The sequence below is a fragment of the Erpetoichthys calabaricus genome (assembly GCF_900747795.2).
Source record: "Erpetoichthys calabaricus chromosome 1 unlocalized genomic scaffold, fErpCal1.3 SUPER_1_unloc_24, whole genome shotgun sequence".
Classification (NCBI taxonomy): Eukaryota; Metazoa; Chordata; class Cladistia; order Polypteriformes; family Polypteridae; genus Erpetoichthys; species Erpetoichthys calabaricus.
In genome coordinates this window covers 983,019-1,008,392 of record NW_026261590.1, presented here as the reverse complement: position 1 = coordinate 1,008,392, position 25,374 = coordinate 983,019, and the positions used below count along the sequence as shown (strand labels likewise).

The 25,374-nt window shown below is 40.5% G+C and overlaps 1 long non-coding RNA gene, 1 other non-coding gene and 1 pseudogene across 2 annotated transcripts in view; 1 reads left to right on the top strand and 2 right to left on the bottom strand.

The window, feature by feature from the left end:
- The window catches only part of LOC127526389 (zinc finger protein 420-like), a 537,318-nt pseudogene that overhangs the window by 194,526 nt on the left and 317,418 nt on the right, over positions 1-25,374 (bottom strand).
- The window catches only part of LOC127526387 (uncharacterized), a 399,704-nt gene that overhangs the window by 102,846 nt on the left and 271,484 nt on the right, over positions 1-25,374 (top strand). The gene's annotated exons all lie outside the window — the stretch shown is intronic.
- On the bottom strand, positions 8,101-8,172 carry trnaq-cug (transfer RNA glutamine (anticodon CUG)). Its single transcript has one exon. It is a non-coding gene; the product is annotated as a tRNA-Gln (tRNA).

Below are 25,374 nucleotides of genomic sequence, written 5' to 3'. Positions count from 1 at the left end.
GCAATCCGCAGCGGGAGCGTTTCTATAAACTTAATTTAAACTTACGTTTTACACCGTGCTTTGTTTCCCTTATGAACATGCTTGTATGCTTAACTCGCTCCGTTCTCAATTGTTTAATTAATTTTTTGCTCTTCGCTGTTTGCGGCTCTTCCTCCATTTCCCCCTACTTCGTTCTTTTATCTCGCGAATATGTTATTGCAATCCTTAACGGGAGCGTTTCAATAAACTGATTGAAAATAGTTTTGCATTTACCTTTTTAGTAAAAGGCGAGCTTTTAAGCCTGAGAAATCACCCCGTAAATGCACACGTTTAATTGCACATGTGTTAATATGTATGGTTACACAGTATTAAAAGACAGTGAACAACGTCAGTTACCTTTGTTCCCGCGTTTGATAAAAGGTGAGCTTTTAAGCCTGAGAAATCACCCCGTAAATGCACACGTTTAATTGCACATGTGTTAATATGTATGCTTACACAGTATTTAAAGACAGTCAAAAATTAACGTCATTTACCTTCGTTCCCGCGTGTGACTCGTGCTGTAAATCTCTTCCTTGTTTTTAGTTCACGTGATTACGTAGGAGGCGTGATGACGCGATACGTGACTCCGCCTCCTCCATTACAGTGTATGGACAAAAAATATGTTCCAGTTATGACCATTACGCTTTGAATTTCGAAATGAAACCTGCCTAACTTTTGTAAGTAAGCTGTAAGGAATGAGCCTTCCAAATTTCAGCCTTCCACCTACACGGGAAGTTGGAGAATTAGTGGTGAGTGAGTCAGTCAGTCAATGAGTGAGTCAGTGAGGGCTTTGCCTTTTATTAGTATAGATATGTTATCTAGATTCTCTTAGTGCTGAGGAACTCAATAAACCTCTGACACTTTCAGAAAAATTAGATGTTATCAATAAAATTACTAGAATAGATCAAGAACATTCCAAGTGTCCAAGTCAGGCACTTCATAGGAAAAGATATGTTCTGCATTTAGAACCCAGCCTCTTAAAAAACTAAAGAAACTGACCAACTCATTTTTAAATCAAGACATCATTACCATCAACATGGTGAGAAAGCTAATAAGATTTTATCTCAACAAATCCACAAGAAGGAAGTTCTCAATGCATTGACCATATAAACATAAAGTTTAAAGAAGACAAGACACAATCTAATCAATTTCTGGATGCATTACAGATACCACAAATAAATACTCTAGTGCAGAGGAATTGGATAAACCTCTGACACTATCAGAACTACTAGATGCTATGAACTCACTTCAGAGTGGGAAAGCAGCAGGCCCTGATGGCTACCCTGCCGAATCTTATAAAATATTCTCAACTCAGCTAGCTTCCCTTTTTTTAGCAACATTTACGGAAGGTAGAGACAATAAAATTCTGCCTCATACTTTTCACCAAACATTAATTACTGTCTTTCCTAAACAAAATAAGGACTTATTACAATGCGCATCATACAGTCCAATTTCACTTCTGAGTAATGGATGCTAAGATACTCTGCACAATGCTTATGATATAAAGAATCTCCTCATCTTTCAAAGACCCTTTAGTACATTAGAAGGATCTCTCAATATTCCAGTAAAGGAGTGGAAGGCAGCCATACACAAAGCTCCACATGTGTGAAGCATTCATTCATTCAAATTACTTTTATCGATGAAATTTATCTCATTTGAAATTGTCCAAAAAGTTTCCAGGGCAAGATTCAATCTGTAAACATCGCAATTGAGCTCCAGCCTCACTGGGCCACATGTTCTGGGTGTGCACCAAATTTACAACATTTTGGACAAATATCTAGAAAATCTCCAGATTATACGGACTAGGGTGACTTCAGTGCTGCAGGGGATGAGTTGTGAGGAAAGATAGAAAGCTGAGCCTTTTCAAATTAAAAGATGATGAAGAGGAGAAATGATTGAAGTGTTTAAAATTTGAAGGGAATTAGTGCAGTGTATTGAGACTGTCATTTTAAAATGAGTTCAACAATGACAACTTCTTACGGGTAAATTTCACACAAACATTAGGACATTATTGTTTACACAGAGAACCATAGACACTTGGAAAAAGCTACCAAGTAGAGTACTAGATATTAAGATTTTCGGTACCTTCAAAACTGGACTTGATATTATTTTTAAAAGAATTAAGTGGATAGGACCGTCCAGCTTTGTTGGGATGAATGGCCTGTTCTCATGTAGACTGTTCTAATGTTCTAATGTTAAACATCATAGACTCACCATGAGTTGCCCTTCCCTCATCTGCTTCCCAATAATGAGGTGTCTTACCACGGGTGAGTGCTGTGTTACTTGTAAACCTGACTCAGCCCATTCCATGCATTCAGCCCCGCAGTACTTTGGATGTAGTTACACAGCTTGTATCCTTCATAAGTTAACAGACAAATGTGACTGTCATAAATGGCATAATGCCACAATCCATACCTTTCAGCTGAGTTGTTCTGTCCTCAGCTGCATCCCAGAAGCCCAGCTCTCATACAATGGGTGGGTACTGTGCCGCTTACAGACTTGAATTAGCCCTTGACTTCTGGACAAACAAAGTGAGATTTTGAGCCATCCTCACTGCTGACATTCCTTCCTTCATGTTGCTCCAGAAACTCAGATGCCTGTGTCGATCAAACACAGGAAGCTCTGCAGTCTACTTGTGACTTTACGCTGTAGGAAGAAAGCTAAATAAATCAAGGTAAATAGGTAAATAACATTCGATCTGACTTTTATATAAGTAACATGTAATTGTTTTTCATATAAAGACCATCAGGAAACATAATCAAAAACAGGACTTTACACGATACCTTGGCAAGCTTTGTAAGTGCTGCTTTTGTTTGAAGGACACGCGTGTGGCACTTTACTGGCAGGATGACGCCCAACCTGTTGCTGCATCCAAACGGTGCCATCTTTCGCCTTTACGTCTGGTGCAACTGTGTTGTTCTTATGTACTGTATTATCGGACATTTCTTGCAGGAAGGGCTTCTGTTCTTTTTTTCTGATGTGGAACCCTCATAATCATCTGAGTTCACCTCTGTTATACAACGTCTAGAAACAGCAGTGTCAGATCGGAGCGAGTGTGAACGTTGCTGGGAGAAAAAAAACTGAATAAAAAGAAACTGTAGCTTTTGCCATAAATTTACACCGGCTGTTGCAGACTCAAATCAAATGTATGTTTTTATTGTATAATAGTAAGAATAAGAGCAGTACACTACTCAAAACGGGCGCGCTCAGAATCGAACCAGCAACCTTTTGATTACCAGTCAGCAGTTCTTACAGCTGTGCCAACAAAGCTATTGTGTCAGTGTTCTACTCTAAACCGATTTCTTTTTCTATGGTTATATTCCTGATTAAAAGCACACTTGTTTTGCTATACTTGTCCATATACTTTGTCCAGATGAACAGAATCAAATTTCTAGGATTTCCTCACCTGGATTATTGAGCATGCATCGAGACAGCTATACTTGTACCTTTTGCAAAAGTGTTTATTTGATATTTGTACTTCAGTCTTCACACTTTATGCACTTCATGTGTTAATTTTGGCAATTATTACTAAAATATAAAAAACGTTTCTTTTTTAGTTAGGTGTTCAACTACATCCTACAATTTACACAGATCGTTGCAGACACAGAACACACATGAAATGTATGTATTCCAAATGATGATATATTATTTACCCTATACAACTCCAGGTACCACACACGTAGATAAGGAGCCTTGGCTTGGGCTGGGAGAACTTTTTTGCCAGAGATGAGCGCCAGCGGAGAGTGGGATGGGTTAGCAGGCTGCTTGCTGCTTATGCTGATAGACACATTTACAAAACAAAAGACGTTAATGGAGAGGTGCAAAGGAATTTAAGGTGGGAAGGAGCTACAAGTTTTTTCGTAGGCTTTGGGAATTCTAGTGTTAATTGGGACACAGAGCAAGGAATATAAAGAAGTACTGGAAGATTTTATTTTTATTGCAGAACAGGCTTGGGTATATACATTGAATTGTGTCAATGTCGTGGTCTTTAAAATTTGTACATTTGCTGCCCAGTAATAAAATTGAAATCTATGTAGTGCCAATCCCCCTTTTGCTTTAGGTTATTGTATTTTCTAATTCTAAATAAATGAAGTCATAATTGAGTCTAATTTCTTTTCTTTTTTTTTCTTTATTAATTTTATTGTAGTCATTCCATACAAATCAATCAATTTTTACAAAAAATATAATTGAAAACAAGTCGACCCCCACCCTTGAGAGAGAGGGCATGGCCAATGGGGTAAAACTTAAGGCTTGTAAACATAGCTAAATTGATGAGTTTAATAGGCCAATAGAGATGAATGGAGAAGAAAAAGAAATGCGGAGACAAATGCTTCCTCTGTTCTTTAAGAGCTTATTCTAAAGTATTATTGATTACATCCTGCCATGTTTTGAAAAAATCTGTACAGATCCTCTAACTGAATATTTGATTTTTTCCAAAATCAAATAATATAAAACATTGGTTTCCCACTGACTTAAAACAGGAGAGTTAGGATTCTTCCAGTTTAGCAAAATAAGTCTGCGTGCTAAAAGTGTAGTGAATGCAATCACAGTTTGCTTGTCCTTCTCCACTTCAAGTCCATCTGGAAGAACACCGAACACAGCTCTTAATGGGTTAGGAGGGATTGTGACACCAAGGCTGTCTGAAAGGTAATTAAAAATTTTGGTCCAAAATGATGCTAATTTGGCGCAGGCCCAAAACATGTGACCCAGTGAGGCTGGGACTTGATTGCAGTGTTCGCAGGTTGGATCTTGCACTGGAAACATTTTGGACAGTTTTAGGCAAGACAGATGTGCTCAATATATAATTTTGAGTTGAATAATTGTATGCTTTGCGTATATGGACCTGTTCTCTCATAACATTTTCTTGTACCTCCATTCTCCTTGAAAACATGACTACTTCATATTTATTCTGCACCACACTCCAGTCCAGTTGGTGGCAGTAATGCACCATAGGTGGGTCTGCTAACTGCCATAAAAAGACAAAGAAGAAGAAGAAGAAGAAGTTGGTTTCATCACAGCTTGGCTGTGTTGCACACGGTGTACTTTTCATTTTCTGAGTATTTTTTGTAATATGTGCACTTTGTTTGGCTCTTTCAAAAAAATCAAATACTTTTATTAAAAATACTAATGCAGTGCAATCCGTTTAGATGTATTGTTATGTGTATAAAGTACAAAGAATCTCTGATGTGTACTCATCATTGCTGTGCCAAATCTCTCACTAGCTAAGTTTCCATCCAGTTTTTTGCGACGTTTTGTTATCAACAAACAGAATATACGTATATATTAAAAAAAATGTGCGAAATTTGCCGTCTCCAGCCTGTTTCCATCAAACTGGCTTTTTATCGATAAAATGGTGTGCGTGATGACGTCATCCCGCCCCAAAACGAACTGTCGCATAAGTTTTGTTGTATCGTGAAAAAAATCTGCCCTTGAGCTGTTTCCATACATAATTTTGTGTATGTCGCAAATTATCTACCTTTTGTTTTCCACATTACACCCCCTCCACTAAACAAAGAAATGGAGAGATTATTCAGACAGTTTTTTGAAATTTGCCATCTTACTGTTATTTCAGTTTCACAAATAATTGGAATTGCACATAATATCCGAAGACGACAGCAGAATGAAGCAGTTGCTTGTCTGATAGTCCTAGAGCTCGAAGAAAGTACCCCAGTGTGACGAAACCCACGGGTATGGGAGAGACGACGGAATAAGACCTTCTGGGAGGAGGTGGTGGAGAGACACTTCACAGAAAATCTCTGGCTGCAACATTTTATAATGACACGGCCGACGTTTGAGATGTTGTGTGGATTCATCAGTCCTGATGTTGCGCCCATCACAGGTTGCCACCGACCACTGGTTCCAACCCAAAAGCGGATTGCCATCGCCCTTTACAAGCTGGCAACCTGCGCCGAGTATAGAGTAGTTGGAGAAACTTTCGGGGTTAGTAAAACTACCGTCCATCGATGTGTATATGCTGTGTGCACCGCTACTAAAGAAAAATTAATGCGGCGTTATATCAGACTTCCGACTGTAGCGGAGGCCAATGAAATTGCATACCGCAATTCCTTGGTGCATCTTGTGCCACAGATTTACGGTGCGCTGGATGGCACGCATGTGCCTATTCTTCCCCCGACGGAAGGCTACCGCGATTACATTAATCGCAAAGGGTGGCCATCTATTGTTCTCCAGGCCCTTGTTGATGTCAGGTGCATGAAACGAGACATTTGCGTTGGCACTCCTGGAAGTGCCCATGATGCAGCTGTGTTTGCAGCATCGGATCTGTACAGGTGAGCCTACCTTTCAACATCCCTTCACAGTGCGATAACAACTGAATTAGTACTGTAACCTGCTTCCCTTAAGGTTTTTAATTAAAACTGAAATTTGAATTAATACAAAATAACGACGTTTAATCAAAAAAAAACTCTTCATCAGACCATGCGAACCGCTCCGCCATTCTCGTTTTGATTGCACGTGATGAAAATGTGACACATTTATTTGCGTTAAAGCCCTTTTTTCCGACAAAAAGTGTTTCCAATGTAGTTTTTGCGACATCTGAATTATTGATATGGAATTTATGCGCTAAAGTTAAACGGAAAAATATTATGTCGACATGTACAACATTTTATCGATAATTAGCATTTCCATCAGCTATATCGGTAAAAAAATTTGAAGCGCTAAATATTTTTTCGCAAAAACTCCTTGGATGGAAACCTAGCTACTGTAGGCTTTGTAAATTAACCACACATAATGTATAATGTGAAAACTATTTACTGTTTGGGAAAATGTAATCATACAATTTGAGCATGCATCTGTAACTGCTTAAGAAACGGAACTGAAGATGAAAAGTAAAATAATAAGCAGAATGTACAACCCCAAGTCCAATGAAGATGGGACGTTGTGTAAATAAAAACAGAATACAATGATTTGCAAATCCTTTTCAACCTATACTCAATTGAATACACTACAAAGACAAGATATCGAATGTTCAAACTGATAAACTTTATTGTTGTTTTGCAAAGCTTCACTCATTTTGTAATTGTAATTTGAAGAAAGAAGGGGAATGGTGGTATCATAACACCAGCTATGACACCCACTGTGAGCAGAAAAAAAAGCAAGAATCGTAGCCTAACCTTAATTAAATAATACCAAGAATCTGTGGTAAAATTAAATTTTTCCAGTTTACTTTTGTTTGTTACAACGATGCCTCAGGAACATGACAAATATGCGTTCCACCCATTAGCTCGATTGTAAAACACAAGAGCAGGCTATTTCGTTTTTTGAATTTTTAAAAAATATGCTTCACTTCAAAAATCATTGTCATGTTACAAATTAAAATATACCATTACAGTGAAGAGGTAACTTCAATTTGAAAATTACTGAACATATCCTAACTTATAAAAACATGAATGATTCAAAACTGTAATGTACAATTACTTCCCAAAAAGTTATTGTGCAAAGTATATAAGACATCTGTATGAATTAATAAATGTTCCTAAATTCTTCACACTTGTAGCATATTTATAAATCATAAATCACCCATATCATGTTAAATTTGTGCATGTAAAAAAAGTGCCCTCAAATATCTCTATGTGGAAGAAAATACAGAAAGAGAAAGAAATGGTCCCCGTTCGGGGTAAGAAAAGAAATCCCTGCAATGGAAATAATTCTCCGATTGTCTTTATAGATTTTGGATGGAGGGTGTTGAGAACACAAATATTAGCTGATTAATATTAGCAAATAGTAATTATTATTAATATTAACAGATGTTACCTACCTCAGATTATTGATCACTTATGAGAGCCAAAGGACAAGTAAGTGCTTTCCAGGAGAATTTGGAGGTCTGCACAGTCCCCCTGCAAGCAGATTAACTTCAATTGTCAGCCGCTATCCACACTGCAGATATTTAAAAAACGCACAAACCCGAGTAAACTGCCTTAGATTTTTCACGAAGTGTGCAAGTGAAGTAACCAGTTACAGTCCTTTTAAATGTATGCTTTTAAAACTCGCTCTGAACTTTTATCACCGAACAGTAATGTCTCTTTATTACGTGCGTCCGAATTTTATGAACCAAGACAGACAAACAGGTTCCACCGAGACTTGAACTCGGATCGCTGGATTCAGAGTCCAGAGTGCTAACCATTACACCATGGGACCGTCTTAAGCACTTTTCTACAGTAAATACGGTAATGGCAAAGCACTGTAACGTGTTTATTTACATTTTAGGTGCTAGTTTGACATACTAAAAACTGTTCAGTGCTTTTTTTAATAATGTAAATATACTTGTAATACTTCTGTGCCCTCGGAATCTTTACCCGATGCATACGCTGCATTTTTGCGTCTCATATTTGGGACGACCTTCACACATTTAAGAGTTTTTATTTACCTCTGGTGAGAATTTCCGCAGTTCCTACCTGTGACATTTCACCTTCCCTCATAGTTGAGCTCACTTGAAGTTTTCTGAGTGTCTTAGGAGACTCTTTGGATGGCAGTACCTGTTCATTTCCTGTGTTGCTCAAAAAGCAATTATAGATGTTCTAAAAAAATCGTAAAAAATAAGAAGCAAACGAAACATATTGTAGCATACCTGTGTCCGGATATAAGAGGGACTAACTGTTTGAGAGGCCAAGTCCAAAATGATGGGATTCCTGGAGAAGCGGACTTGAAATCCTCGCTAGTGAGCGGAAATTGAGAGGGGCGTGTCACCGCTGCTGAAGCCCATCCCCCTGGCTGCGTGGCTCTAATGTGTACCCGAGTATTAGGTCGGCTCACGGAGGGGAGGAACAGGGAGACAGACACGTTACCTGTGACCCCGGGTACGCGAGAATTTAGCCCTACCTCTGTAATACACCTTTTACTGTCAGATGCGTCCGATTGAAAACCGCATGGGGGGTGGCGTGATGATTTCGCGCTGTCCACGGCCGTTTTCCGAGAGCTGAACAGGGGAAACAAGGCTCAAAGATCAGGGGCTATAGGTCTAGCTTCTGTGAACATGTTGGGGGACGTCTCTCGAAGATTAGGGGCAACACGCTTGAGATCGGAGGCTAAAGCCCTGGAACACCCCTGCCTAACGACGCCACTGGGCAGGCGGTGTTTATGTGTGGGCAAATGAGATAAGCAGCTGGCAGCGCCCATCGGAGTGTAAAGCGGCAAATTCCATTCCATTCCAATCCCGTTACAATATTAAACGTGTCGAATTTCTCTAGATAAAACGCGACAACAAAAATGATTTCTTTGGGGCCCATTTTTTATACATTATTGTAGAGCATCGAGATAGAAAGACTATAAGACCCATAACGAATGGGAGTTAAGCCAAATAATGGGCGCATTTTTTCCACAACAAATGATGTACAATAGTCTTCTTGCAGAAATAAACTACGCTGTAAAAGCCACGTAAACCGCTCCGTAAAAATAACAGTCACTTCTCTAGACGGGCTATTGCACTCTCACAGTGTTACAGATCGTGTGGTGTCCCTTTCCACGTCTCTCCGTTATCATTTACATCGCCGTGTTTATACTGTCCTGACAATCTCCACCAGCGTTCTCGAGCCTTCTCGGACTTGAAAGGTATAACGAGAAATGTCCTGGGGTTCCAGGAACGTAGAACTCAGGACGCCTGTGAATACCCTGCTATCGATCGCCTCTCCATCCCCGTCTGTAGGGTGACAATGCTGGTTACTACAGTGTGTAGGTTTTGTACATTGGATAAGGCCGGTTTTATTTTACTTCGTTGTCTCACTAGAAGGTACTACTTAGAAAGGAACTATCTATCTAATGTGAAATTCTCCCCTGGGAAACCCTTACTGAGTGCAGATAGACGTGTGGGTATACAATGACCAGGGTGAGGTCCCGCCTTGTACCCAGCAGCATAGACTCGTCTAGAAAACGATTGACAATATGCTCCATTGCAAGGAGCTTTAAAAAGAAAACATTATTTCAGTATGCTATTGGCACAACAACTTTGCAAAATAAGCAATGTTACATAACAGGAAGATACAATTGATGCTTTGAACAGAATAATAAAAGGTTAGAAATAAATTGTTAGCAGAGGATGGTTTCGACCCATCAACCTCTGGGTTATGGGCCCAGCACACTTCCGCTGCGCCACTCTGCTCGATATTTCTAGCATCTTGTAAATTAAATAAATAAATAATCAACATGTCGTTAGAGGGCGATGTTTATCAAATCCAGTTTATTTTTATTTAAATTAAATAAAAGTAAACCAAATGATCACTTAACGGTGCCATAAAATGATTTAAATAGGTCTCAAATGTTCAAAACTATAACTAAATCACAAAAGACACCAGAGTATAAAAATAACAAGTCAAAAGAAAAGCAATACATTTATTATTCAATTGAAATATTGTGTATCATACAATAGTTAAAATCTTTTTTTTTTTTTTAAGTCATAATTGTTGCCTGGGTGGCGCAGCTTCCCGGGTCCTCCCTGCGTGGAGTTTGCATGTTCTCCCCGTGTCTGCGTGGGTTTCCTCCCACAGTCCAAAGACATGTGAGTTAGGTGCATTGGCGATTCTAAATTGTCCCTAGTGTGTGTGTGTGTGTGTGTGTGTGTGTGTGTGTGTGTGTGTGTGTGTGTGTGTGTGTGCGCGCGCCCTTGTTTCCTGCCTTGTGCCCTGTGTTGGCTGGGATTGGCTCCAGCAGACCCCCGTCACCCTGTAGTTAGAATATAGCGGGTTGGATAATGGATGGATGGATAATTGTTGCCGAACATAGTCGGTGGCTATGTGCATCGTGCTTTACCCAATTACATCCATTCGTCCTTCCATCTTTCAAACCTGCTTATCCAGTCATCTGGAAAATACATTTTGTTTGGAAAAGTACAATTGTGAAGTTTTAGAATTTATACTTAGGAAACAAAATAGTGCACAGTAACATGCCTTTGTCTCACTGAATAAACCTTGCAACAATTCAGAGCTCTGCAAATTATTGCAACAACAACATCATAAATGTATTCAAATGTCAGTAGCTGGACATCCCTCAGTTACGCTTGTCTGCTCTTTAGATAGATAGATAGATAGATAGATAGATAGATAGATAGATAGATAGATAGATAGATAGATAGATAGATAGATAGATAGATAGATAGATAGATAGATAGATCTTTATTTATCCCCAAGGGGAAATTTGGCTTTCTATAAAAGCTCTTTAAATGAATAAATACATAAATAGACAGATAAATACAAATATACACACATATACCAGAATGACTAAAAAGGAAGAAGAAAGAAAACGCCTCAGTGTTATTGTGTCATGGAGAGAATGTGCAGCATTGTTCATAATGCCACTCAGTTTTGTTTTACCTCTCTCCTTTGCTGCTACCTCCATGGTCCAGAATGCATCCTATAACTGAGCCTGCCCTTTTAGTTAGCTTGTACATTCAGTGGCCTCTCTTGAAGTGATCTTACCAGCCCAACACACACCATACTGGTTATCAAAGAGTCACAGAAGATGTGATGGATGTCACTATTGAGTCTCCCAAGTAAAAAAGAGCATGCTGTGCCCTTCCTTATATAGTTCCTCTGTGTTCTGAGACCAGTCCACCCTGTTGTTGATGTGGCCCCCCAAGTACTTGTAGAACCTCGTTATCTTTATATCCACTACCTGCTTAGTGACCAGACATAGAGGCTACTTGGTGTGTCAAAAGTCAATAAGCAATTCCTTGCTTTTGCTGATTTCTGAGATGCAGACAATTCTCTTTGCACCAAGAAACAAAGTTGTTTACCTGACTCCTCTCCTCTGTCTCATCCCCCTTATCATTATATACCCCATAATTGCTGAATCATCTGAGACATTCCACAAGTAACATGACCTGATCCTGTATTTATAGTATGAGGTGTACAGAGTGAAGAGAAGAGCAGGCAGGACTGTTCCTTTTGGTGTCCCAGTGTTGTTCACATCCACGTCAGAGGTGTGGTCCTTAAGTCTCACAAACTGAGGTCTGTCTGACAGTTGGTCCCATTATCCAGGACACCACAGGCTCATCTACCTGCAGAATCTCTTCTCTTACTGTTGAACATGCACATACTGTAGTTATCCTCTTTGTCTATACTTTATCGCAAGCCTTTCTTAATTGAGCCTTCTGAATCTACAGTATATGAACGACTACGTGCTACTGACATTTTATTTAACTTTTTTTGGAACTTGTTGTGTCACAAATAATTTTTTTTGAGGATTGGCGAACCATTAAAAGGTTACTTTGCTAAATATCTTCCAGTCAATAGCTTGCTTTAACGAACGACATTAAGCAAAACGCCCCTGTGTTACTATGCCAAACTGAGTTCGCGTGTCAATCTATCTAGATATTTATCTTTGTTTATGACTGAGACTTGTTACAATTAACGTATTTATCAGATATACGTAATTAGAAATCATTTTACCGACTATTAACTGGTCAATAGCAATTTTATTTAAAACGTAACGCAGGTTCCACTAAGATTCGAACTCGGATCGCTGGATTCAGAGTGCTAACCATCACACCATAGAACCTTATTTTCTATACCATCGTACTACTAAAATGCCAGCGGTGTTTAGGCATTCACTTCATTAAAATAGGTAAAAAGTATTTTGTTTTGGTAAGTACTCGTTTGTTTTCTTATATAATTGCGTTGTTTAAAGACTAAAGCCGGGACGCGGATAAAAATCTGTCATTTTGAACTGAGCATATTACCCAGAAAAAGAATATATTCTGTACTTTTAATAGCAATGTGTGCGATCACAAAATACTTTCCAGAGAAAACAATATTTCAAATGTATAGGGTTTTAAAATTAACGTATACCAATGGATCTATGTAAATAGCACGTGAAGAATACAATGCTGAGATATGCTAATGTTCAAAAACAGAGTTAGCAGAGGATGGTTTCAATCCATCGACCTCTGGGTTATGGGCCCAGCACGCTCCCACTGCACCACTCTGCTTTTTAAGAATTTAAAGTTGCAGTGATGTAAAAAAAAACAATACAAGCATCCAACTGCAGTCAGGGCATGTTTCAGTTCTTAATATACCAGCGCACCTCAGACACTATGAAGCCCGTACGTTCCCGTCGCCTTCTAGAGACACACTCCTCATGCGCTCGTGTGTCGTCCTCCCCGTTTTCAGATGGAATCGGGAGCTTCGAGGCCTGTGTAATGCACGCTTCAAAAACTTGCAACATGTATTTTCACATCTGGACCTCTTACAGCAAGTCACTACCACAGAATGAGTTTGTCTGTTAATATTTGTATATGGAGAATGTAAGAAAATAAATGCATAATAAGAACGCCACAATGTCATCACATTTCAATATAATAAAACACAAGAACAACGTATCAAACATTACTTTTATTTAAGGTGGCATAGTGCAAAACGGCATAAGGTATAGTTTCGCTATTGTCTCGACTGCTACAAATACAATAGACCATTATGAATTGTATTAATAGAGAATTTCCTTAATATGAATCAAATAAACCATATAATTTGAGTAAACAGTGCATGCCGGTCTTCAGAAGTTCTTTCGAATATTCACTTGGCATTACTACTGTGAACTGTGCTATTACTGACCTCATTATTTTCTTGTTTTTATATTAATGTAATACTTTACGTTAAGTCTCCCGATGCGGTTTTATTGATAAACTGTATTGCTTTAATTTTTATACCTCCGACAATTAAGTAACCAGACTCATTTGAGAACAATATTGACATCTAGTGGATTTTTTGTGTAAGTTACTAATGGCTTTTACTTTATAATTTAGATGTATAGATCTTTATTGTCATTGTCACTTTTACAAAGGAACAATGAAATTGAAGGACACATTTCACACACATTCATACTCATATACACGTATGTATACTTCTTTACATACCATCCAATAAATAAGCTATAATTTCCTTCTGAGCTGCAGTGTGAAATACTCTCAATTCTTTTGCCTGTGTTCTGACCTACACTCCAGAGTGAACACTACATGTCCTGAACTCCTCATAGACACACAGTCGCCTTTTGCTATGTGCATACTCATACCAGAAGATTTCATACCATACTGATGGCTCTGCTGTTATAATGGCCCCTCGGCGCATCTTTGTGTAATTATTTGTTACAAGCCACAGCAGAACAAATCCACTGTTGAAACAGAATTGGAGAGACAAAAGAATTAACATATACAGCCTGAAGCTAAGAGGCTTGAATAAATTATTGATAGGTGAAGTCACTGTGGAATATGTAAAACTCTACTCGTGACAGTTGCTGTGAGCAGACAAGTGAATAGGAAACTTATCCTTACCTCCAGAAAATGGTACCGAGAATCTAAAATAAAATGCGTCACTTCCAGGTTCCTTTTGTTGTCACAAGCATGACCAAAAATATGGAAGTCTATCCCTCCTCAGGAAGAACAGGCACTGTGTTTCTTCACAGATGATGTTAGAGGACTTTTGTTGACTATACACTAATGCAAAACTGCCGAGCGCAGAAAAGATTACACCCGGTGTCCTCCCAGAGGAGAAACCCCTTTCTCAGATTAAACAGAATGGGCTCAAGGCTCACCCTGCTGGTCCCTCTATGGAAAATATTTCTGCTCTCTTAGCCTTAAAACATTTTCCAGCCCCAAAACCAGAAGTTTTCTAAAATTTGTTAAGACATTAATTGCTAAATTATGTGCAACAAGAACTGGAACAGATATTATGACTGTGACCTCCATTCCTGCTGTTGTGAATATTTCTCTGATGGCTCCTACATTGCTACATACACCAGATAATTTCAGATCGATCATCTATATGGAATGCTAATGGTATCCATCCATCCATCCATCCTCTTCCGCTTATCCGAGGTCGGGTCGCGGGGGCAGCAGCTTGAGCAGAGATGTCCAGACCTCCCTCTCCCCGGCCACTTCTTCTAGCTCTTCCGGGAGAATCCCAAGGCGTTCCCAGGCCAGCCGAGAGACATAGTCCCTCCAGCGTGTCCTGGGTCTTCCCCAGGGCCTCCTCCCAGTTAGACGTGCCCGGAACACCTCACCAGGGAGGCATCCTGATCAGATGCCCAAGCCACCTCATCTGACTCCTCTCGATGCGGAGGAGCAGCGGCTCTACTCTGAGCCCCTCCCGGATGACTAAGCTTCTCACCCTATCTTTAAGGGAAAGCCCAGACACCCTGCGGAGGAAACTCATTTCAGCCGCTTGTATTCGCGATCTCGTTCTTTCGGTCACTACCCATAGCTCATGACCATAGGTGAGGGTAGGAACATAGATCGACTGGTAGACTGAGAGCTTCGCCTTGTGCGCAGAAAACATCCCCACCTATCACTGGTACACTACTCTGCTTTTCACAGCATAATTATATGAAACTAATAATTAGAACACGGCTTATCAATGCGTCTATACTATATTCTTGTCTAGTTGATGCTTATTAATAATTATATGTGAAAAAGTATTGCTGTTTCTCTATATATGAACAAATCTATGCAAAATGTATCTTAATTTTTCTCTATACGTCATTTTAATTTTCTATTTAAATAGGTTAACATATTCAGATAAGTTGGAGGGTGCAAATTAAGACACTGTCCCACCCCAAGCAGCACGAATACTAGCTACGCCACTGCCTGAAACATCCATTAAATTCCCAGGACACCTTGGCACAATATCTCTGAAAAGGATGTTTAATGACTACATCCCTCAATCCGGGGATGCGCCCAATCCAGCAAGCATCGGACACGAGACAGAAACACAATCCCTGGACGGGGCATCAATTCATCGGAAGGTGAACACAATTACACTCACACACTAGCGTCATTTTAGCAGCACCAAATCCCCAAACCTTCATGTATTTGGGAGGAACCCGGAGTCCACTGTGGAAACCCAGCAGGAAAACACGCAAACTCCAGGCAGGGAACATCAGCGACATGACTCTCTGCGAGGCAGCAGCGCTACCGCTCTTTTACCGTGCCGCCCCCACATGTGTAATTATTAACAGTATTCATTGTTTAAATGAACTTAATGACTCATCTGTAAAATGTAACATAAATACTTTAATGTATTTCATCATGAAAGTGATATCCAGTGTAAACCTAAGGATTCTAAATGTGCAGAGAGCTGAAATATCATAAATGTGATGTGTTCTGTGTGGCGATTGCTGCTGTCCCTGCTGGAGGAAGCCCCAGAAGCTCATAGCGATTAACAACTGGGTCGGTTTTAAGATGACGTTTATGATGGTCTAGGGTGGCACGGTGGCGCAGTGAGTAGCGCTGCTGCCTCGCAGTTGGGAGACCTGGGGACCTGGGTTTGCTTCCCGGGTCCTCCCTGCGTGGAGTTTGCATGTTCTCCCCGTGTCTGCGTGGGTTTCCTCCGGGCGCTCCGGTTTCCTTCCACAGTCCAAAGACATGCAGGTTAGGTGGATTGGCGATTCTAAATTGGCCCGTGGGTGTGTTTGTGTGTGTCCTGCGGTGGGTTGGTACCCTGCCCGGGATTGTGCCCTGTGTTGGCTGGGATTGGCTCCAGCAGACCCCCGTGACCCTGTGTTCGGATTCAGCGGGTTGTAAAATGGGTGGGTGGGTGGTGGAGTCAAGTCAGTAAAACAAGAAGAGTCACCATTTAAAATCCAAGTCTCAGTGATGAAGAAGAAATCCAGATTATTTGAGGTAATAAAGTCTTGCAGAATAAAAGTTTTATTAGACACTGATCTCACGTTCAAGAGAGCAGCCCTGATAGATGAAGAGCTCGCTGCAGGATGAGCACGGGTGAGCGTGTGAAGATTAGCAGTGTTTACTACTCGATTGCAGGCCGAGGAAAAGTGATGCTGTCTTGAAATGGAGAAATTAAATCCGGTGTCCAGCGCCCATGAACCAGTGGTGGAGTCCTGAGCAGGAGAAGATGGGTCATAAACGACTCGCAGGCATCGGGAAACAAAGCTCTGGGACTTGAGTCGCCGTTGTTTAACAGCAATCCCGGCTCTTTTCCCACGACGGCGGCGGGTGCGTTTGCGTCTCCGAGGGGCAAATAATTAAGACACAACTGCCACTCTTAATAAAACAGCCTCTGGGGTGCTGGGAAAGGTGGGGTGTTTTTATGTGGGTTGGGTTTTTAGTGTGGTGTGTTTTTTTGCTGTTTCTTTTGTCCTGACTTCGTTTTGTTTTTCGGCTTGCTGAAGTAAGGAAAGTGAATAAAACCATTGATTAGTTTTCTTTTATTTGATAAGGTGTGTGTGCTGTTTACTATAATATATAAACATTTCTCTTCGCAATATTTCCAAATATTTATTTTTACCTGCTTCAAATTAATTAAATGTCAGCATCAACTAGAATATATTACTTCCCAAATTTTATACATACATACATACAAACACAAGGCTGTGAACTATTATTTATTCATTCTTATTGTGCTTTCATTTTTATTGTACCCCTCTTGATTATCTTTGCGGCCGTCTGAGACCATGGTAAAGGTGCTCTATAAGTAAGTGAAATGCGTTATTATTTGTTATAATTATGATTCAATAGAATTTGCAGGCAGTTTGTTTAATTGTGATTTTAACTATGCTTGTTGTCCATGTGTTCCTTAACAAATAAATCATTCATTAAACAGTTTTTGTTTAATCAGAAAATAAAAATAACTAAATCTGCAAAGTAGAATTCAAAGCACCGTTCGTCGAAGAGAAAGTTTAAAAAATATATATTTTAGAGATACTGTATATTCTTCCATTCAGCGATGTGCCATGAGCTGGATTCGAACAGAATCTCTATAGCTAAGTTTCCATCCAGTTTTTTGCGACGTTTTGTTATCGACAAACAGAATATACGTAAAAAAAATGTGCGAAATTTGCTGTCTCCAGCCTGTTTCCATCAAACTGGCTTTTTATCGATAAAATGGTGTGCGTGATGACGTCATCCCCCCCAAAACGAACTGTCGCACAACTTTTGTTGTATCGCGAAAAAAATCTGCCCTTGAGCCGTTTCCATACATAATTTTGTGTATGTCGCAAATTATCTACCTTTTGTTTTCCACGTTACCCCCTCCACTAAACAAAGAAATGGAGAGATTATTCAGACAGTTTTTTGAAATTTGCCAGCTTACTGTTATTTCAGTTTCACAAATAATTGGAATTGTACATAATATCCGAAGACGACAGCAGAATGAAGCAGTTGCTTGTCTGAATAGCCCTAGAGCTCGAAGAAAGTACCCCAGTGCGACGAAACCCACGGGTATGGGAGAGACGATGGAATAAGACCTTCTGGGAGGAGGTGGTGGAGAGACACTTAACAGAAAATCTCTGGCTGCAACATTTTAGAATGACACGGCCGACGTTTGACATGTTGTGTGGATTCATCAGTCCTGATGTTGCGCCCATCACAGGTTGCCACCGACCACCGGTTCCAACCCAAAAGCGGATTGCCATCGCCCTTTACAAGCTGGCAACCTGTGCCGAGTATAGAGTAGTTGGAGAAACTTTCGTGGTTAGTAAAACTACCGTCCATCGATGTGTATATGCTGTGTGCACCGCTATTAAAGAAAAATTAATGCGGCGTTATATCAGACTTCCGACTGTAGCGGAGGCCAATGAAATTGCATACCGCAATTCCTTGGTGCATCTTGTGCCACAGATTTACGGTGCGCTGGATGGCACGCATGTGCCTATTCTTCCCCCGACGGAAGGCTACCGCGATTACATTAATCGCAAAGGGTGGCCATCTATTGTTCTCCAGGCCCTTGTTGATGACAGGTGCATGATACGAGACATTTGCGTTGGCACTCCTGGAAGTGCCGATGATGCAGCTGTGTTTGCAGCATCGGATCTGTACAGGTGAGCCTACCTTTCAACATCCCTTCACAGTGCGATAACAACTGAATTAACCTGCTTCCCTTAAGGTTTTTAATTAAAACTGAAATTTGAATTAATACAAAATAACGACGTTTAATCAAAAAAAAAAACTCTCTTCATCAGACCATGCGAGCCGCTCCGCCATTCTCGTTTTGATTGCACGTGATGAAAATGTGACACATTTATTTGCGTTAAAGCCCTTTTTTCCGACAAAAACTGTTTCCAATGTAGTTTTTGCGACATCTGAAGTATCGACATGGAATTTATGCGCTAAAGTTAAACGGAAAAATATTATGTCGACATGTACAACATTTCATCGATAATTAGCATTTCCATCAGCTATATCGGTAAAAAATTTGAAGCGCTAAATATTTTTCGCAAAAACTCCTTGGATGGAAACCTGGCTTATGGTAATTCTTGGTAGGCCGTCTCTCAAGAATCGCAGCTACACCTCCACCAATCCGCGATACCTTGGCGCGCGCGTAATCTACAGGCAATGTGACGTCATCAATAGTGAGGAAAACAAAACTGGGAGAAAGCGTGCGTTTCGTGTCTTTTACTTGTGAATACGGAAGTGGAAGGAGACGGTTGAGTGAGCAGACTTTTAAAAAAAGCATCATGTCACCCAGAGGCAGAAGGTAAGTGGTTCGAGTTTGGAGTCTTGACTTTTCTGATGTGAATTTTGTTTCAATCTTTCAACTTCACTCCGAGTTACTGCACGCTATGCTACGGAGTGTTACAGATTGTTCTCGACTGCATTTCTGTGTGTCCTTCGGTACTCGCCATTCATTGTTTCTGTATGCGGCTCGCGTCGCTTCGTGTTGTCGAGACTTGATTCTACTTTAAACCACCGAGGAACTTCGCCATCCTTAGCCGTATCTGCTGTCGGTGTTCCGTGGGATCCAAGAATTCTTTGAGCTTGAGGAGAAGGCAATTTCATAGTCAAAGTACGCTTTTTTTAAAGAGATGTGAGTAAAACGCCCACCGCAACACACGGTTAAATTAAACATAACTCGTGAGAGCAGTGCAGCAGTACAGCCATTGTGTTCCAAAACTCCATCAGATAAGAGAAAGCGCACACACAACCTCCTCCTCCGATCAGTATCTGAGAGCAAATATGGCCAAAAAAAAGCCGTTTGGGGTACCACGATTTAAAGTGGGACTGAAAATGAGAACAATTAGCCAACTTAAACCTCCTTGTGTTTCCGTTTAAAACGGCACTAATACTCAACCGATTACCTGGCAAGCGGTTTTACGATAAATTATTTTTTAATAAATCCCGCAAACACCCGAACATCTCTTAAGAGAGACAATTACATTTTATTCCTATGAAGTTTAGACCTCATTTTCCATTGAGTTACAAGCTCGGGTGTATTTGAATTCTTCCAACTGAATGAGTATTTGTGCGAGACATGTAGTGTAGGATCGTTTACTTTTTATTAAAAAAAAAAAAATCTACACGTTCCAAGAATACATAACATGACAATTGATATAACCAATATAAGGCCTACGGTTCTTAGTTTTTACACAGGATAAAACTGGAAAAAGTTACACACACAAAATTGAATATCAAACTTAGATTAAGTTAAGAATTCTTATCAGAGCAGTTGATTTAGTAAATGGTTTGTTTTTGTTGAGATTACAAACCTATTGGTGTAGTTGAGTTGATTTCATAATAGATTGGTTCATACCCACTTTATTCTGCATATGATGGTATCCATCTCTTACATGTGCTAGTATTGGGTAGGATGCAGATTCAAATCTCTTTACTGCTAGAAGGACCCTTGAGCAAGACCCTTAACCTGAAAGTTTTTTCAGGATCTCTTGCTGTACAATGGCTGACCCCGCACTCTGTCCTATAAAGGTTATGTGAAAAGACAATATCACCTCGGGGATTAATACAGTATACCAAATCTTAAAAAAAATACATATACACAGTATATCTTGTATTGTAGTTACAGAGTTATTAACTGAGTTAATGGCTATATTATTAAAATGTAATTGTATATAGCAGCTTTGAAAAGTGAACTTATTACAGTTATTTAATTACAATACAATACAGTTTATTTTTGTATAGCCCAGAATCACACAGGAAGTGTCTCAATGGGCTTTAACAGGTGCTGCCTCTTGACAGCCCCCCAGCCTTGACTCTCTAAGAAGATGAGGAAAAACTCCCAAAAAAACAAAATCCTTGTAGGGAAAAAATAGAAGAAACCTTGGGAAAGGCAGTTCAAAGAGAGACCCCTTTCCAGGTAGGTTGAGCGTGCAGTGGGTGTCAAAAGAAGGGGGTCAATACAATACACAGAACACAACACATCCTCAATAAAAAATGAAATTTTTTTTAGAAGTACGGAGCAGAATTTAACAGTAGATGATATCACATAATAAGATTTGGATAATTTTAGACTCCTGGAGACCTCATCCATCAAGCTGCCTCCCCCATTTGGCCATTCCACAGCTGAGACAGTGTTGGGCCAGCCAATCCAATGAAAGGACCCCTCTTTCCCACAATTCCTGCCATCCTTCATCAGGAATGACTTTACCTTAGGCAGGCAAAACAACTTGGTGGGTGGGCCGTGGCACCAAGTGCCACATTTGAGTACCGAGAAGAGAAACAGAATAGGTGAGGGTTAGTATCCGATTCTAACTATCACTAGGGGGCTCCGCCCCTGCTCGCTTCGCTCGCCAACCCCTGGTGTTGGGAATGACAAAGAGCGTGATGTATGAATGAGATATAGAATAGTGTGACGGTGTAGATGATGCAAATAGAAAGCAAACAATAAAGTGTGTGGCACAGTGTAAAGGTTTATTTGAAAATTTCTTTGTACACGCCGTTTAAGTGTAAAAGGTAATTCCAGCTCAGAACTTGTAAGGTCATTTAAGATGGTTATTGTTGTGATCAGAGTCAAGTTTGTCAGAGCTTAGAAAGAGTTGTGTCTCTCCAGGAAGTAATGGAATGACTTGGGTATTAATGTTTTCCATATTAATATTTTTTGGACATAATATAGTGCGTTGTGTTAAAAGGGGCATTTGGTCTAATGAGATTGCTGTTCCAAATGTCTCTGTAACTAAGTTGTCGCAGATAAAGGCTTGAGGAATTGTAATAATATGTGCCTGAAGTCCAGCTGTATTGGTGAGTGTACCATCTCTCAGTTGTAATAAGCAATTGTTATGATCTGGTTCTGGACATCGTATCTTTTTTACTAACTGTATCTTTTGAAAGCAATGCCAATTGTCTGCGTATTTTAAGGTGCACTGAACAATAGCTGAGTGCATGGCATCTGGAAGAATAGCTAATCACTGTCTAAAATCTCCTCCTCATAAAAGTACCTTTCCTTCAAATCGAATATTATTATTCATAAACGTTTGTAGAAGTTTATGAATGGTGTTGAGTAAGTGACTTCATGCCATTGAACATTCATCAATAAACAACATTTTTTCAAGACGGATGTCACGTGCAGTGCCACCGTTAATGTTCATAGTGGATACCGATTTGTAGGATCTAATGTAGTTGATAAAGATTTCACTTTCAGGTACATCGTCAGTTATAAGCCTCTGTAGATATTCAGTATATGAATGTAAAGAAGGCAGTCTAATTTGACCCTTTTGACAACAACGTGTAAATGTATAACTTGTATTTCCAGTTGTTTCTTCAGGGAAGTGAAGTGAATGACAATGATTGCAAATGACATTCATTAATCCGAATGAATTTTACTGGTGTATGTTTTTCTTGTGCTGTTTGAGAGGCGCGTTGTTGTATGTCCAGTATTTGGGACGTGTTGTTTTGGAGCTGTAATCGATTTGCCTGTGCTGTGTGAGAAGCCCGTTTTACCCTTCGCTGCCATTAACGTATGTCTGAGACGGGAGGTGTTTCGTTTTGAATCCGTGCCTGTTGCGATGCAGCACTTTGATTGATAGTTTGCGTCATGTAGATCTAGGATGTGCATATTTGCGTTGTTGATTTGTTTCAGGGTGCACTGTTCCAATGCGATGCAGTATTTGTGCACATATGCGAAAGTAGTATGGGCCATTGCCTTTTGGTGGCCTGATATTTACTCCGGTATATGCAAAAGCAAATGAACTATTGTAGGATCTAATGCAGTTCATAAAGTTTTTACTTTTAGGTACATCGTTAGTTAGAAGCTTTAGTTGAGCTTTGCGTTTTTGGAGTCGAGACATTTTTTCTTTTAGAAATATGGATAAGTAATAAGGAGTATTGCACTCACTGTTAATATGGAGCCTTTTCTGCGGGTTGAACGGTTAATAGTGCCTTATTGTAATGAGATCCACCTATGCTGCATAGCCGTCTATTTTGTTGTTTCTTTCGTCTTCGTGTGTTTGTTCCTGTTATCCTTTCCTTTTCGTTTTGTACCCGTGACCGTGTATTCATGACTTGTTTCTTTCTCAGCATGCGAAATATGGATAAGTAATAAGAAGGATCGCAGTCACTGTTAATATGTTTCCTTTTCTGCAGTTGAACGGTTAATAGTGCTTTATTGTAAGGAGATCCACCAATGCTGACACTTATGCTGTCTAGTGTGAAGGTGTTGATGTTCACTTTAGAATATGTGGCTTTGGGTGTCACTTCTTTGGATGTGTGTGTGTGTGCGGGGGGGGGGGGGGGGGGGGGTGAGGATTGCTGTTGTGCGCGAGCGTCTTCTTTCTTTTTGTGTTCCTGTGTCTTGTTGAATCCCCCTCTTTGTGTGTGTCCCGTCCCTCGCTTGTAGGGTCTGTGGGGTGGTTTTGTGTTCTTTTTTTTGTGTTCCATGGGCTTGTTGAATCCCCCTCTTGGTGTGTGTCCCGTCCGGTGCCTGTAGGGGGGGGGTGCCTTGCTGTTGTGCGCGAGCCTCTTTTTTTTTTTTTTTTTTTTGGGTCTAGTTTCGTGTGCAATGTGTTTCGTGCTTTGCTTGCGTTTGAATACTTTTTTATGTGCCTTTTCCTTTTTTCGGCGCTCGTTGCGCCTCATTTCTCAATTTTTCCTGTGCTCACTCCTTTTTTCTGTGGTCTTGTCCGCCTCTCTCGCCCTCTTCTATCCGCCTTTCTCGGCTCCTCAGCCGACCCTCGCGGACTCTTTTTGCGCCTGCGCAGTACGTCTTTTTGCAGCTACGGCCCATTGCCGGATGTGCCTGCGTCCATCATCCGGTTTGGCATTCTCGGTTAGTGGATGGGTGGGGGGGGGATTGTTGAGGATTGTTGTTGCGCGAGCGTCTTCTTTCTTTTTGTGTTCCTGTGTCTTGTTGAATCCCCCTCTTTGTGTGTGTCCCGTCCCTCGCTTGTAGGGTCTGTGGGGTGGTTTTGTGTTCTTTTTTTTGTGTTCCATGGGCTTGTTGAATCCCCCTCTTGGTGTGTGTCCCGTCCGGTGCCTGTAGGGGGGGGGGTGCCTTGCTGTTGTGCGCGAGCCTCTTTTTTTTTTTTTTTTTTTTTTTTTTCCGTGTCTAGTTTCGTGTGCAATGTGTTTCGTGCTTTTCCTGCGTTTGACTTTGCGCCTCATTTCTCCTTTTTGTATGTGCTCACTCCTTTTTTCTGTGGTCTTGTCCGCCACTCGTGGCCCCTCATCCGCCTTTGTCGCCCTCTTTTCTCCGCCTTTCTCCGACTCTCGCGGACTCTTTTTGCGCCTGCGCCTCTCGCGGCCCCTCATCTGCCTCTCTCGCCCTCTTCTTTCCGCCTTTCTCGGCTCCTCAGCCGACTCTCGCGGACTCTTTTTGCGCCTGCGCAGTACGTCTTTTTGCAGCTACGGCCCATGGCCGGATGTGCCTGCGTCCATCATCCGGTTTAGCATTCTCAGTTAGTAATATGGATGTTACTTATGTTTTAGTGCTAATGACTAACAACAGAGATGCAGTCTGTACAGTTAATCAGCAGCTCTAGTCAGGATATGCTAAACTGAAGTAGTGAGTCTTCAGCCGGGATTTAAAAGCTGAAACCGAAGGGGCATCTCTTATAGTAGCAGGCAGACCATTCCACAGTCTAGGGGCCCTGTAACTAAAAGCTCGACCTCCCATTGTTATTTTATTAATCCTTGGAACCATAAGCAGACCAGCATCTTGAGATCTTAATGTGCGCTCTGGTTTGTAAGTCATGATACACATACATAGTACATACATATATACATATACACACATACATATATATACACACACATATTGGTTGTAAAGTTTTATTTATTATGAACATGTTCTTCAGTTTGCATATTCAGAGTTTATGTCCAAATGTCTGTTAATGTCAGTAAGATTTAAGGCCAGTACTAAAAGTGCCAGAGAGCTGGTCGAATCTTGCAAACGACAACGCCATCAACAGACATTTGGACATAAACCCAGCATATGCAAACTTAAGAAGAACATGTTCATAATACATAAAACTTTACAACCAAACCCCCACCCCCCGATCACACTGACTTAACCCAAATCCCATCCGCCACACCTCCAAGTCAATTTTTCTATATTTTGCCTTTGATTCTTGCAAGTCTAAGCATTATACTCTGGTGAAGGCCCCTGACAGGGGTGCAAGCTCAGGATTAAAAACTACTTTATGATACGTGATTCATTTTCTTCCTTTGCAAACCGT